This window comes from Erpetoichthys calabaricus, chromosome 4, assembly GCF_900747795.2.
Source record: "Erpetoichthys calabaricus chromosome 4, fErpCal1.3, whole genome shotgun sequence".
In the NCBI taxonomy this organism is placed as follows: domain Eukaryota; kingdom Metazoa; phylum Chordata; class Cladistia; order Polypteriformes; family Polypteridae; genus Erpetoichthys; species Erpetoichthys calabaricus.
In genome coordinates this window covers 39642300-39657196 of record NC_041397.2, presented here as the reverse complement: position 1 = coordinate 39657196, position 14897 = coordinate 39642300, and the positions used below count along the sequence as shown (strand labels likewise).

The following is a 14897-nucleotide window of genomic DNA, read 5'->3' as shown; positions in this document are numbered from 1 at the left end:
ATGAGGGAATCCTTTGAGTGTCAAATTGGGAAGAGGGGATGCAGAAACAGTTGTCAGGAAAAAGGAGAAAAAGAGAGAGAAGGAGAAGGTGTAAATGGGAGAGCTTGTGTGAGGCATTGGTAAGTAATTAGGTGAGCCACATTTTCTGGTACACAGAGACCTGAGCCAATACAGGCAGTACTAGAAAGACAGCAGAGCATGGATTTCTTCATGTTCTGTTTGATACTTTCTTGTTTCTCCCACTGTGACTTCCATGGTTTTTAACGGATATAAAAAAAAAACTGTTTATTCACCTTAGGCTACTTGACATCACTCAGGTGAATCATAAATATACATTTTGTGTGACTTATTCAGAATTACATATCACATCAATGGTGGAGACAGAAACAGCAATAGTAATAGTGTCACAACTACAACATCTACCCAACATTTGCTTATAGTAACATAACTGAATACATTTAAACCTAAACTTCTAATTATACTGTGCTATTAATAAAGTTGGAACTTACAAAATATGCATATTTTACAATTCAGAGAAATTCAGTACACCAGTACTAAATCAGTTTTGAAGCAAAAAATGAATTAACTCCAAAAAGAAAAAAACTGCTTGTCTTACTCCAGCCTCCCTGATCCAGTGCACAATTGCTTGCCCCCCTAATGCACCGCACCATCACACAGAACAACACATCACTTTCACCTTGTAAGACCGTGGAGTCCACTTTGCGTTGAAGCAGTAAGGGAAAAGTGGGCTGTGTCCCAGGAAGTTCTAATTGTGTCAAAGCAATAAGGGGGGTGGCTATTCAGTCCAGATTGCCTTAAAGCAATAGTGTCCCCCGTGAAGTCCCAATTGTGTTTAAGCGTGTAGTTTCATTTTGAGAAATTTAAGAAATGGATGATTTTTCCAAAACTGCAATAGCAAGTATATAGTAGGATGCCGGGCGGAGGTTTGAGAGGAAACCTGACATTTACTTCCAGTACAGATATTCCTGAACTGCTGATAATTTTTTTTTAAATTTGGGTTTTGCAGTACTTTTCCAGTACCGGTACACCATAATCTGTACGCTGACATTCTACAGATACATTAAGGAGAGTTTGAACTTGATGCTCATGAAATCCTCAATCAACACAAGAATGCATAACCATACACAAGTTTATCACACAATTTATAGCCGCCTCCTTTGGAAAGAGAGCAAAGTAATTTGGTCCACCACGATCAAGATGGTTAAGTCCCTTTTCAATAAACACGTAACTGATTCTCCCTTAAAGACAAAATTGTTGTAATTTCATCCGATTCTAACAAGGGACAGTGAAATTATTTATAGTTCTCATGCAACACACTCTCTGCATCCCCATTTGAACCCCTGGACTCAGATTAAGCTCATAAATTTATTTAAATGTACGTATCATTTAACATCGCAATTAGTTATACACAATATTATAAAAAGTGCGTTGGGAGACTTGTTGGGGAGTGGTCAGACCATTTAGTCCAATATGGCACTATTTTTTACACAAAAAGAAATATCCAAGCTTCTACTTTCAGCTACACTGTTATGTTGTTCACTTGCAAAACCTATTTCCTGAAATTTGTACAAAATCTACCCTTAAGAAGGCTCCATTTTTCACCGTGTTATTGTTAGAAACAGATTTCATTTGGCAAGAATCTTACTTATTCCCATCATAATTATATGCCATACCTTCTATGTGTCTTTAATTTTCTTCAGCAGTTTTTACACCTTTTTTCCTCATAGCTCATATTAAGCTGCCTCTGCCTTCACTTTCTTTAGTGCGCTGTGCTTCTTCATTAGGTGTTCACATATATCAGATGCATCCTCATATGTGTGTTTAACAGATTGAGCAACATTTGATTACACTAGCAATACGTACAATGGGCAGAAAAACAGCTACAGAGGCATTCAAAAGTAAATCCTCTTGAAAGTCATCAATTTTCTACATGACAAAAGATTTGCACACATATTTATCTATTCTGTATTTTTAATGTGAACTCTTATGCCGCAACCATTTTAGATATTTAACTGAAGAAGAAAAACTCAGTGTTTGTATAAGTATTCAAGCCCTGTACATTAATACTTTGTGGAGAACCCTTTTGGTGCAATAATAGCCTTAATTCTTTTGGATTTTGTTCAGGAGTGATTCTTCTCCATTCTTCTTGGCACAAATGATAAAGATCTTGTAGTTTAGTGGGATAGCACCTCTGGACAGCAGTTTTCAAACAGTGCCACAGATTCTCAATAGGGTTGAGGTCAGGGTTTTGACCTGGCCATTCCAAAACATTCACCTTTCTGTTTCTGAGCCATTCCAGCGTCGCTTTGGCCTTATGCTTAGGGTCACTGTCATGTTGAAAGCTGAGCCATAGATTCATAGAACATTGGAATACGTTCTCCTGCAATATTGTGTGGTATTTGTGTCCATGCATCCATTGTTCCTTCAAATCTGACAAGATTCCCAATCCCAGGACATTAAAAACAAGCCACACAATGATGCTTCAACCACCACATTTCAACCTGAGTATGGCATTTTTTGAGGCATGGACAGTGTTAGGTTGGGTTTATATTTCACGCAATGTGTGCACCTGCGGACGCAGCTGCTATGCAAGCTGTGTATTGTTTATACTTTCATGCGTACTTTATGTAAATCTGGAGTTCGAGATATCATCACAGTCAGAAAACAATATTCGGCTTCACTGTGTTGTGAATTTCCTGAAATATCCATTAAATCCTCAGAACACCTTGCCACAATATCTCTGAAAAGGATGGATGTTTAATGCTTATTTCCAAAAATCCAGGGACGCACCCATTACAGCATGCATTGGGCTTGAGGCAGAAACGATCCCTGGACGGGGGATAAGCTCATCGCAAGATGAAGACAAGCACACACACACACACACACACACACACACACACACACACACACACACACACACACACACACACACACATACACTAATGTCATTTTAGCATCACCAAATCCCCACATCTGCATGTCGTTTGAAGGAAACCAAAGCACACTGAGGAAACCCACCAGAAAAAAAAAAAACATACAAACGTCAGGCAGGGAATGCCGGGACCATGACTCCCTACTGTGAGGCAACAGCGCTACCGCTCTGCCACCATGCCACCCAAATGTGTACTTATTAACAGTATTAATGATTTAAATGAAGTTAATGATTTATCTGTAAAATGTAGCATACATGTTTTAACAAGGCGCATTGACACATTTCATCATGAAAGTGATAAAGTATAAATTCAAGGATTCTGAACGTGCAAAGAGCTGTAATATCATAAATTTAATGTGTTGTGTGTGTGTCAATCACTGCCTGCTGCTGCTGTCAGCACAAGAGGAAGCCCCAGAAGCATGCAGCAATTAACAACTGGGTTGGTTTTAAGATGACATTCTACATTAATGACAAACTCTGAGATTAAAGTGGAAATTTCAAGATCATATACATTTCTGTACATTCTAATGCTGCTACGAAAAAAAACCCCAAATGTGACGCTTGATTTGCCCATGCAAGAAACAGATGAAGTACCAAGAATACATTTGCATGTGAACATTTAAGTTTGATGATTTACTTCACCACATTGAATCATTTATCAAACATTGAAGCATGCACATTGATCCTGTAGCATCTGCAAAGCAACTTGCTGTCACATGTTGATAGTGATTGAAGACTCTGACATCACGTTCCAACTTGAACACACTGCACCCCCCCAATTTTTTGCAGGTATTGCAACTCACGCATGTGTTGCATTAATTTCTGAGGATGTGCTCAGAGGACACGTCAAATGAACGCTGGGAACACGTGGCGGCCATGATGCATGCACATATGCGTTCTGACCGTGAAGTATAAACTAGCCCTTAGTTTTACACTACACATAACTTCTGATGTCCGGACAAAGTTCTATTTTGGTCTCATTTCACCATAAAATCTTCCCCCACATCTTAACTTGGTCCTTCTCATGTTTTTCAGATATTGCTATACATGCTTTTTTGGGCACCTTCTTAAGGAATGGCTTTTTTCTTGCTTCCCTCCCATAGAGACCCGTTTTATGCAGAGCTGTTGAAATTGTGGACCCATGCACCTTCACTCCAGTTTCAGCCAAATGACACTGGTAACTTCTCAGATTGACACTTGGACTTTTAATACCCCCTCCCACGAGTTGGTGTCTTGGTTAAGATATCTGCATGTCTCACGGATCTCTCAATCTGAAAGGAGCACTATCGCCACCTCAACCTGACAAACACAGACTACTTGTTATCCCAGCCAGCCACTCTTTAAACACACCATCTCTTTTCAACAAAGCTAATCACTGCTAACAGCCACCAAGTCAGTACACAACCTTTGGGTGGTAATTGATGACCATCTTTCCTTTACTGACCATGTTGCAGCTGTCTCCCACCCATATTACACCCACAACATCAAACCATATCTAATCTCTAGGACCAGACATTGATTTTGTCATGTCTGGACTACTGCAGCTCTTTACTGGCAGGAGAACCTGCATGCACTACCAAGCCACTGATTATGAGTGAAATTTCACCAACTTTCTTGTGTTCAACCAGCCAAGATGGGTGCATGTCACTCCTCTTTTCAAGTAACTGCACTGGCTCACTGTAACAGCATGCATCAAGTTCAAATCCTTGATGTTCGTCTAAAGTGTAATCAATGGGTCAGTGCCTATGTACAGACATGGAAAAATTTGTTTGTACCCCTACATGATAAAAGAAGAATGCACAATTGTGTCTGAAATAACTTGAAAAACTGACAGAAGTAGTTGGCACCCATCATTGTTTATTCCATATTTAACAAAAATCAGACTTTGCTTTAGTGTTTTGATTCAACAGAATAAAAATACAAATGAATATGATGGAAACCTTAACCTCATTTTTGTTGCACAACCTTTAGATGCAATCAATGGAAACAAGTGATTCTAGTAGCTCTCAATGAGACTTCTGCACCTATCAACAGGTAGTCTGTCCCACTCTTCCTGAAGAAACTGCTCCAGTGGTGTCAGGTTTGAAGGGTGCCTTCTAAAGACTGCATGCTTCAGTTCTTTCCATAAATGTCCGACAGGATTTAAAACAGGGGTCATACAAGGCCACTTTAGAATACTCTTAATGTTTTGTTCTTAGTCATTCTTGGGTGCTTTTAGCTGTGTGTTTTGTGTCATTTTCCTGTTGGAGGATCCATGAACTGTGGCTGGAAAAAAGCTTTCTGACACTGAACAGTACGTTTTGCTCCAGAATGTATTGATAGACTTCAGCTTTAATTGTTCCCTGCACAGACTCAAGGCAACCCGTACCAGATGTAGCAAAGCAGCTCCAGAACATAACCAAGCTTTCTCCATGTTTCACACGAAGTATGGTGTTTTTTTTTTCCTTTGAAAGCTTTATTTTGTGTCTGTGTATACAGAGCTGATGTGACTTCCAAAAAGCTCCAGTTTTATCTAATATGTCCAAAGAACATTCTCTCAGAAGCATTGTGCCTTCTCAATATGTACTTTAGCAAATTCCAGTCTGGCATTTTTATGTTTTTCTTTCAACGGTGGAGTCCTCCTGTGTCTTCTTCACTAGAGCCCACTGTCACTCGAAAAGTGACAGATGGTGTGATCAGATACTGATAGACCATGACCTTGGAATTCAGCTTGTATCTCCTCGGAAGTTGACCTTGGCTTTTTATCTAACATTCTCACTATCCTCCTGTCCATTTTGGGCCTGATTTTCATATTGCTGCCACTTCTTAATATGATGTACCACTGTTGTTACAGGACAATCAAGGATCTTTGAGATGGTTTTATAGTCTTTGCCTTTAACGTGTCTGTCTGCACACTGCAAAAAATGAAATCTTAACAAGCCAGAAAATCTTGAAAAGAAATAATAGATCTTGTTTTTTTTTTATTTTAAGAATAACTGACTTGAGTAGATTTGTATGTGTAAGATATATAATCTCATTTATAGAAAATTTAACAAGTTAAACTTTCTCACTATATTGGCAGATAATTTTGCTTGATTCTAATACCTTTTTCTTGTTTTAACAAGAAAAACAAGAAAAAGGTACTAGAATCAAGCAAAATTATCTGCCAATATAGTGAGAAAGTTGAACTTGTTAACTTTTCTAAAAATGAGATTATATATCTTACACATACAAATCTACTCAAGTCAGTTATTCTTAAAATAAAAAAAAACAATCTATTATTTCTTTTCAAGATTTTCTGGCTTGTTATGATTTCATTTTTTGCAGTGCAGTTTTCTTTCTGATCTCCTGAAAATTCGCTTTTTTGCTTCTTCTTGTTCATGTTTAGTGTGGGACACACAATCATGCCAAATAGCAGAGTGCCTACTTTTCTCCATTTTAATAGGCTAAGTGACTGACTGCACTATCAGAGACATGCGATAATTAAAGAATACAGACAGTTTGAAAAAAAATCAGTCTAATCCAATTATTTCTTGGGGTATGAACCTAATGTGTCCAGGACATTTAAAAATATCTTTGCAGAATAAGCAATACTATATATTCTTTTCACACTTGCTTTGCTTTCCTTTATGGCATATCAATAGCATGCAAGAACAATTGTTTTTCATTTAATCAGTCTTAAGGAGGTATACAGCACTTTTTCAATGAGCTGAAAGGGTACCAAGAAATCTGTCCATGTCTGTTATGGAGATACTCATGGAGTCCTATGCTTTTTCTCTTGGACTTTGTTTGTTAAAATTTTTTCCTATATCAGGTACATTTCTATGGGATTAACAGTGTCTCCTAAATAAGAAAAACATCTTCCACGATAACCATTTTTTAGCTTGAAATTAACACGATTTTTCATAGATTATATCAGTTTTAAAAACTATACTACAATGAATAAAAGTCATGTCTCTGGTGACTCTTCCTATTAAGTCAGTAGACAGATTGGGAGAGCATCGGGGGTCATGAGTCGCTGGAAAGGGCTGTGTGGCACTCCTGATATCTATGCAAAAGGACAAAGGTCCAAGTCATTAGAGTCCGAGTGCTTCCTGTCTTGCTATATGGTTGCGAGATATGGACACTATCCAGTGATCTGAGATGAAGACTGGACTCCTTCGGTACTGTATCTCTTTGGAGAATCCTTGGGTACTGCTGGTTTGACTTTGTGTCAAATGACTGGTTGCTCATTGAGTCCTGAATGCAGTACATTACCTACATTGTGAGGGAGCATCAGTTACGGCCATGTGGCCCGATACCCAGAGGGTGATCTGGCTTGCAGGATCCTCAATGTTGACGCCAAGAGGACACCCACGTAACACCTGACTGCGGCAGATAGATGGTCATTTTTGAAAGGATGGGACTGGACCGTATGTCTGCCTGGGAGTATTGCCAACCAGGATCCCGAGCTGTTTCGTTTTGTGGTGGGTGTGGGAACGCACTGTACCAGTGTGTGCTCCCCAACCTGTTAAATATACAATGGTATATTTAATTCAAATCAAAACAGACATGACAATCCAAATCCACTTTTTGTGTTTAAACTAATTCTGCACGTATATACACCTGGTACTAAGAAACTCCATCTCCTGCAGTTTTCCAATCAGTCTTTCACATTGGAAGTGAAGTCACATAACTCTACATGATATCTCTGATAATTCTAGCATATCAGTTATAAATAACAAAAAATAGAATTTTTCCCTTGGGATTACCAAAGTCTAATCTAATTATATATAAAACTGCTCAATTATGGGTTAACATGTATGGATGATTGCTATGATAACTCTGTCTTCCACCCATTAATCCTCCCTCCCTTAAACCTGCTAAATTCTGTTCCAGGTCAGAGCTTATCCCTGCAGAATCAGGTACATGGCAAAAAAAGTCATTAAAGCACCACCATCCAAAAATCAATTTATACATCCATATTCATACCAAGCTAGTTAGGAATGTCTAAATAATATAACACATGCCGTGTCTGTAGTGAATGTGCACATTCAATATAGACAGAATCTTGGCCAGGATTTGGACTTGAGGAGTTGTGAAGAAGATCTAACCATGGTGCTACTGTGAGACCAGGGGCCTCATGTATAACGCCGTGCGTAGAACTCACACTATAACATGGCGTAAGAACAAAAGCGGGAATGTGCGTACGCACAGAAAAATCCAGATGCAAGAATCTGTGCGTACGCAAACTTTCACGTTCTTCCACTACATAAATCCCGATCAACGTGAAAAGTAACGCACGTGCACGCGCCTTCTGTCCCGCCCCAACAACTCCCAGAATTATGCTGCTTTGAATATGCAAATCGATATAAATAACCTTCTGTGAAAAGACAATGGGAAAAGCACGGGGGAAAATATATGAATTTCAGCGAATACCAAGTGGAGGCAAAGGAAAAATGTACTATTTGTTGGTTTAACAGTGGTATAATTAACAAAAGAAAGTTGATCGAGTGACATAGTGTCGGAGAAACTGGAAAGCTCAAGTTCACAAAGTTGCACAGTGCCAGAAATAAAAAAAGTTGTCACATAACAAAGTCGGTGTGAAAAAGCGACTCGTAGCGGACCGTCTGAGTGTCATATGAAAGCTTATTAGGGTACAGAGAAAAAAAATAGGCACACAGTGGGGAAAAAAGCATGAAATGTCAACTTTAATCTCGAAATTTCCACTTTAATCACATAGTTTATTTTGTCATTAAAGTAGAACATCATAAACTTCATCTTAAAATCGTTTATTTTACTAGTTTCTCAAATCCCATCGTAACTAAAGTAGGACGTTAAATGCTTTGTTCTGTGTTTGATCTTCTATGTGCTCTATGTATGTGAATCACTACGTGCTTCTGTTCTTTCTCTTTCTCCGACACGACACAGAATCCATTACATTCGTGATATTACAGCTCTCTGAATAATTAAAATACTGAGATATATACGCGATATCTTTTTCATGATGATAGGAATGAAAGCATGTTATTAAACATGGGAACGTGGTGGAGCAGTGATTGTTCATATCTCACGCAAGAGGCTTGCTGCGCCATGCGCGACCTTCGATGAAGTAATTTATTACAGCAGTACTATCTCTTTCAAACACACTAACCTCCAATTCCTGTCCTTACTTTTCTTTCTCCAAATACCCAATCGCCACACAATCAGCTCTGTAATAGACGTTAAGCCATCTGTAAGCTTAGAACGCCGATTCTTCAAAACTTTTAAGGAACATTGAAATATCTTCATAGTACATATTTAATTATTCTATCCATCTATCCTTCCAGTGTCGCGTCAGCACCAGCAATAATACAGCGCAAGGCAGGAGCTATCCGTGAACTAGCTAGCGCTGCGGCACCGTGTCCTCACATGTTTAATTATTACCCTAAGTTCTTGTCTATAAGCCGGACTCATGTATTAGCCGGAGACCAAAAATCATACGAATTTTTAAAATAAAATCGTATCATAGATAAGCCGGACTCATGGATAAGCCGAACGTACTATAACCTATAACTAATAGAAGGGAGGGAGGTCAGTGGTCTCACTCGCGCCCATTTAATTTCTTTAAGGGGGGAGAGAGTGTGAGATATTGCCGTCTCTCTCACTCCCCGCATGGCGCGGTTGGAGCGGCCGGAGCGCGTTCTTTCTGCTCTGGGCGTCGCCGAGTCAACACGAGCGCGTAGCGGTCATTTAAATTGTGATTTTATATGTAAGCATATTTAAATATATATCGCGGATTTCTGCGGACAATGGGTCTTTTAATTTCTGGTACATGCTTCCTCAGTTGGTTTGCCCAGTTGATTTCATACAAGGGACGCTATTGGCAGATGGCTGAGAAGCTACCCGGCTTACTGTTCTCTCTCTCTTGCGATGACTATCTGTGATCCTGACGTATGGGGATTGAGCAGGGGGGCTGTTTGCACACCTAGACGATACGGACGCTCGTCTAAAAATGCTGAAAGATTATCTTCACGTTGCTATCTTTTGTAAAGCTGATTCCTGAAAAGACATGCTGCACAGTGCTTCGCATACTTAAAAGCTCGAAGGGCATGTATTGATTTTTGACTGAAAAACAAACTCTCCCTCTCTCTCTCTTTGTCTGCTCCTGACGGAGGGGGTGTGAGCTGCCGCCTTCAACAGCTTTGTGCCGCGGTGCTTCGCATACTTAAAAGCCAAACAGACATATTGATTTGTTTGCTTCACTCCTTTGAAGAGGAAGATATGTTTGCATTCTTTTAATTGTGAGACGGAACTGTCATCTCTGTCTTGTCATGGAGCACAGTTTAAACTTTTGAAAAAGAGACAAATGTTTGTTTGCAGTGTTTGAATAACGTTCCTGTCTCTCTACAACCTTCCTGTCTCTCTACAACCTCCTGTGTTTCTGCGCAAATCTGTGACCCAAGCATGACAATATAAAAATAACCATATAAACATATGGTTTCTACTTCGCGGATATTCTTATTTCGCGGGTGGCTCTGGAACGCAACCCCCGCGATGGATGTATAAGCCGGACTTGTGTATAAGCCGATATTCTATTTTTTCATTTTCACAACTTTTTTCCTTAGATAAGCCGCGGCTTATTGACAAGAACTTAGGGTAACAATACCGATTATTTAAATGAAGTTAAAGTTTTATCTGTATACTATAAGCAACATATATTGCTGTATTTCATCTTAAAAATGATATCGTCATCATATGTAAATACGTGCTTTATAAAGTGGCGCAGGTTATGCAATATTATAACTGTAGTGCAAGTTTACAGTGGGGTAATTGTACTTATAAGTACAAACAGTTCTACAAGGAGCACTTGATTCGAGTGCATTTATAGTTCTTGGGATGAAACTGTTTCTGAAACGCGAGGTCCGTACAGGAAAGACTTTGACGTGTTTTGCCGTGGCTGAGGTAGTGTGTGCTTGAAACTGTATACCGATAATTCTCTTTCCGATCAGCTGCTGCTGTGATTCCCCACTCAGATACAGTGATATAAATACTCCGAGTGGTGCAGTGAGAGTAATATGGAAAAAGATGATCCGCTGTGGCAACCCTTAACGGGAGCAGCTGAAAGAAGAACAAGATGCAGTGAGAGTAACAACACTAAAGCAGTTATGGTATTTGGAATACTATGGCTATTCCCTGGACCATTATATTGCTGCAGGTTAATTACAATTAGATGCATTACACTAATAAATAGTATGCAGTTACTTTCAGTGTATTTATAAAGCCGCGTCAGGAATGTGGGTCTAAGAAAGAAAGGGTAACCACACAGGAACAGTAGCACTGCTTTGATGCTGGGTGCCGCCAGTCTGTAAAACTGAGCGGAGAAATTGCGTACGCCAGGGTATGAGGTACCATGGAAATGTGCATGGCTTTATGCCAAGTTTAGGTTTTATACATCGCGATTTGAGCGTAGAAATGTTCGTACGCAACATTTCTGTGCGTATGCACCGTTTATACATGAGGCCCCTGGTGATTTGTTATATCTTCCATTTAACTGTTTGGTAATGCAAGTTATTTTAACACTCCTTCATTAACAGGACAAGCTGAATCATTTTAATTACATTTTAAATATTTGTACAACAATTAATAGGGTTCCAGTGATTTACAGCAATATTAAAATAAAAAAAAACTTATCTTTTGCATGTATGTAAATTAGCAGAGGCACCTGGTGCTATCCTTTTTATTTCTAATCAAATATAGCCTACTAGTCATTTAGCCTGTTACAATAATGGGCGCTAGAACAATAGTGCATAAACATTAGTTGGAACACTCTATATTAAATGGCAAGGGACTTTTTCCCGATTGTTTTTGTTGGTTGCATTTTTCTTTCTTTCAGCCTTTCTTTTGTTGATGTTTACTTGCTGAGCTGACCGTTCTTCGTTGGCTGCTGCCGTGTATTGTGTGTCTTTAATTTTCTGTGACAGTAATACTGTCCTGTACGTCCGCTGGCTTGTACGTCCGTAATATACCTTTAATTTTCTCTGGCAGTAATACAGGCGTGTGCATCGGTAATATGCCTTTAATCTCCTCTGACAGTAATACTGGCTTGTATGTGGCTGTAATATGAGTCACTGTATCGTGTACCTTTAATTTCTTCTCGCAGTAATACTGGTTTGTATTTCCGGAAAACACCTGTAACTTTCTCTGACAGTAATATCGCGCATCACACCGTGCCCCGCGCATGTGCACTTCACCAGAAGAAACACACACACACGGACACACACAGGGATTTTATTAAAGAGGATGACGTTCACCTATATAAATTGGGAATCTGTGCAAAATCTGATGAAGACAGGTTATTGTTCTATATAACTGACAAATATACACTCATACACAAGAGCACATTCATTTTTATATATTAGATATAAATCACTTGTTAAACACTGTCTCCTCCTGTGAATATATTTTAAATGTGTGAGAATTCATTCTATATTAAACTTGTTTAATGTTGTATATCAGGAAAATTGCTTGCAGCTAATGACATGGTACTAACCTCTTCATTGGTTAAAATCATCTGGGGGGAGGGTTCTATCCTTATCATTATATTTAATCCACATTCTTCATCTCCTTGATAAAAATCAAAAAGATCTATAACGGCAGATTATGTTAATTTCAATTTCTATTCTCTTGATGTTTAAATTTATTTTTGAGATCTGCAAACCAATTAATTTAGCAAGAGATTCCAAAACAGAACAGGTCATCTTTCTAAAATCTGCGTGTATTCTGTTTTTTCAGCACATACCTGTGAAATCACATTCATACCTGTCCTGCACTCTTTGTTTTGATGAGAAAGAGTTTTAATAATGAACTAACAAGTGCAAAAAACTGAAAGCGCTTGGTTTCAGTTCTGTAATGCTGGTAGGGCAGGGGAGGAAACTCAGTTGCCTTAGCTGTCGGGGGATGGGTCCAAGTTATTAATATAAACTGTGGTTTCCTCATATTTGGACAGTACTGAAACATGAACTCATGCACAGCTAAACAGAATTTCAAACTATAAGTTACTAGCCATGTTTCTATGTTCTGAAGTTCCATAATGTAATTGTATGACTTTTGGGTCCTTACATAAATACTTATTGTATGTGTAAAGGTCTATTTTAGGAAGTTGTAGCCCCATCCTTGTGTTGAGATGACGTATGTTTAATACGGACGGTTCCTTCAGAAATGGGGCTTTGGGTGTCACTTCTTATTGATGTTAGTGTGTTTGTGGGTCTGAATCGTCGTCTTTGTGAACGTTTCGTGTGCCATGTCCGTAGTCTGTCCCGTTTCATGTCTAATGGGCTTTGTGTGGCAGTCACAGCTTCTTTTTTTTGGTGTGCTAGGAGCTTGTTTGTGTGCGTCCCGTTTCGTGTGCAATGGGATTCGTGCGGCGCTGTGTGCTTTGCCGGCGTCTGGGGGGGGGGGGGGATGTTGCTTGGAGGGGGTGGGGGGGTTGGTGGGGCGCGAGCGGATTCTTTCGTCTGAGGAGGGGGGGGGGATGTTGCTTGGAGGGGGGTGGTGGGATTGGTGGGGTGCGAGCGTCTTCTATCTTTTTGTGTGCCAGGGGCTTGTTGAGTCCTCCTCTTTGTGTGTGTCCCGTCCGTTGCTTGTAGGGGGGGGGTTGTGGGTTCGTTTTTTTTGTGTGCCAGGGGCTTGTTGAATCGTCCTCTTTGTGTGTGTCCCGTCCGTTGCTTGTAGGGGTGTAGGGTGCTTGGAGGTGGGTGTGGGATTTGTGGGGCGCGAGCGGCTTCTTTTTTTTTTGTGTGCTAGTTTCGTGTGCAATGGGTTTCGTGCGGCGCTGTGTGCGTCGCCTGCGTTTGACTCCTTTTTTCTGTGCTCACTCCTTTTTTCTGTGGTCGCGGCCGCCTCTCGCTGCACCTCATTTCTTGGGGCGCCTGCGCAGTACGTCTTTTTGCGGCTACGGCCCATGGCCGGATGTCCCTGCGTCCATCCGGTTTACCATTCTCGGTTAGTAATGTGGATTACTAACCAAAGCAAAGTTTTCTCATGCAAGACATGAATTACATCATGCATCAACAGTAATTACCTTTATCATTCACCAGTTAGACACATTCCCTGCATTCCCTCAGAAGCAAATAAATCATGAAATACCACTTGGTATGTAGGGCATTTCTTGATGCAGGTCAGGACAAAATATGGTACCTACCAAGGAATTATCCAGTGCCTGCACTCTATAATTGGTCACCAACATGACAAATATTTTTGGAATGTGCAAAAATAAATAAGCACAAACTCTAGAAACACACACACACACACAAATAGTGTGCACCATAACATTAGCGGAACTGGAAAAAATAATATACAAAAACCTTATAGTCTTTCTTTTTTTAATGGAGTTACAGTTTAAAGATGCTGGAAAAACAGAAAGGGCCACACTAAACTCAAAAGCAATAGTTCTTCTAAGCTGCATACTTTCTTAGCCTGTCAAAGAATAATATGGTCAATAACTACAGAAGAACATACAGTACCCTCATATGGGTGGTCATCACAGGTTGACAAAATATTTATAACATTTAAACATAGTATGAAATGTACATATTAAATGGGCAAACAAACTCCCAGATAACTTTCTATAAAGAAAACATTCTAATGCTTATGATTACATATCACCATTTCAGCTTTTTTTGTCATTGCAACTTTATTGGTTGCAATTTCAGCAGAGGTTAAACATTACAAATTTAGATAATAAAATGTACCTCTCCAAACAAAAAAGGTACAGTACACAAGAACATTTACAAGCACACAGAATCAACAACTTAAACTTATGTATTTCTCCATAAATTCTACTAGAAATATTAAGTATAATCATTGTCACAATATGGCAAGTACTGATAATGTGTTTAAGGTTATACACTTCTCATTTGGGAGCGAAAGGGTTTTGTTTTAATCATTTTTAATCAAAAGTCATGTCATGCCTTTGGTTGAATTTGCAATTTAGTTAAATTAAACT

The 14897-nt window shown here is 39.4% G+C and overlaps 2 protein-coding genes across 6 annotated transcripts in view; one reads left to right on the top strand and one right to left on the bottom strand.

Moving 5' to 3' along the window:
* Positions 1-14897, top strand: part of slc6a7 (solute carrier family 6 member 7) — a 666512-nt gene that overhangs the window by 487564 nt on the left and 164051 nt on the right. The gene's annotated exons all lie outside the window — the stretch shown is intronic.
* The window catches only part of pgap2 (post-GPI attachment to proteins 2), a 91121-nt gene that overhangs the window by 49433 nt on the left and 26791 nt on the right, over positions 1-14897 (bottom strand). The window lies entirely within an intron of this gene.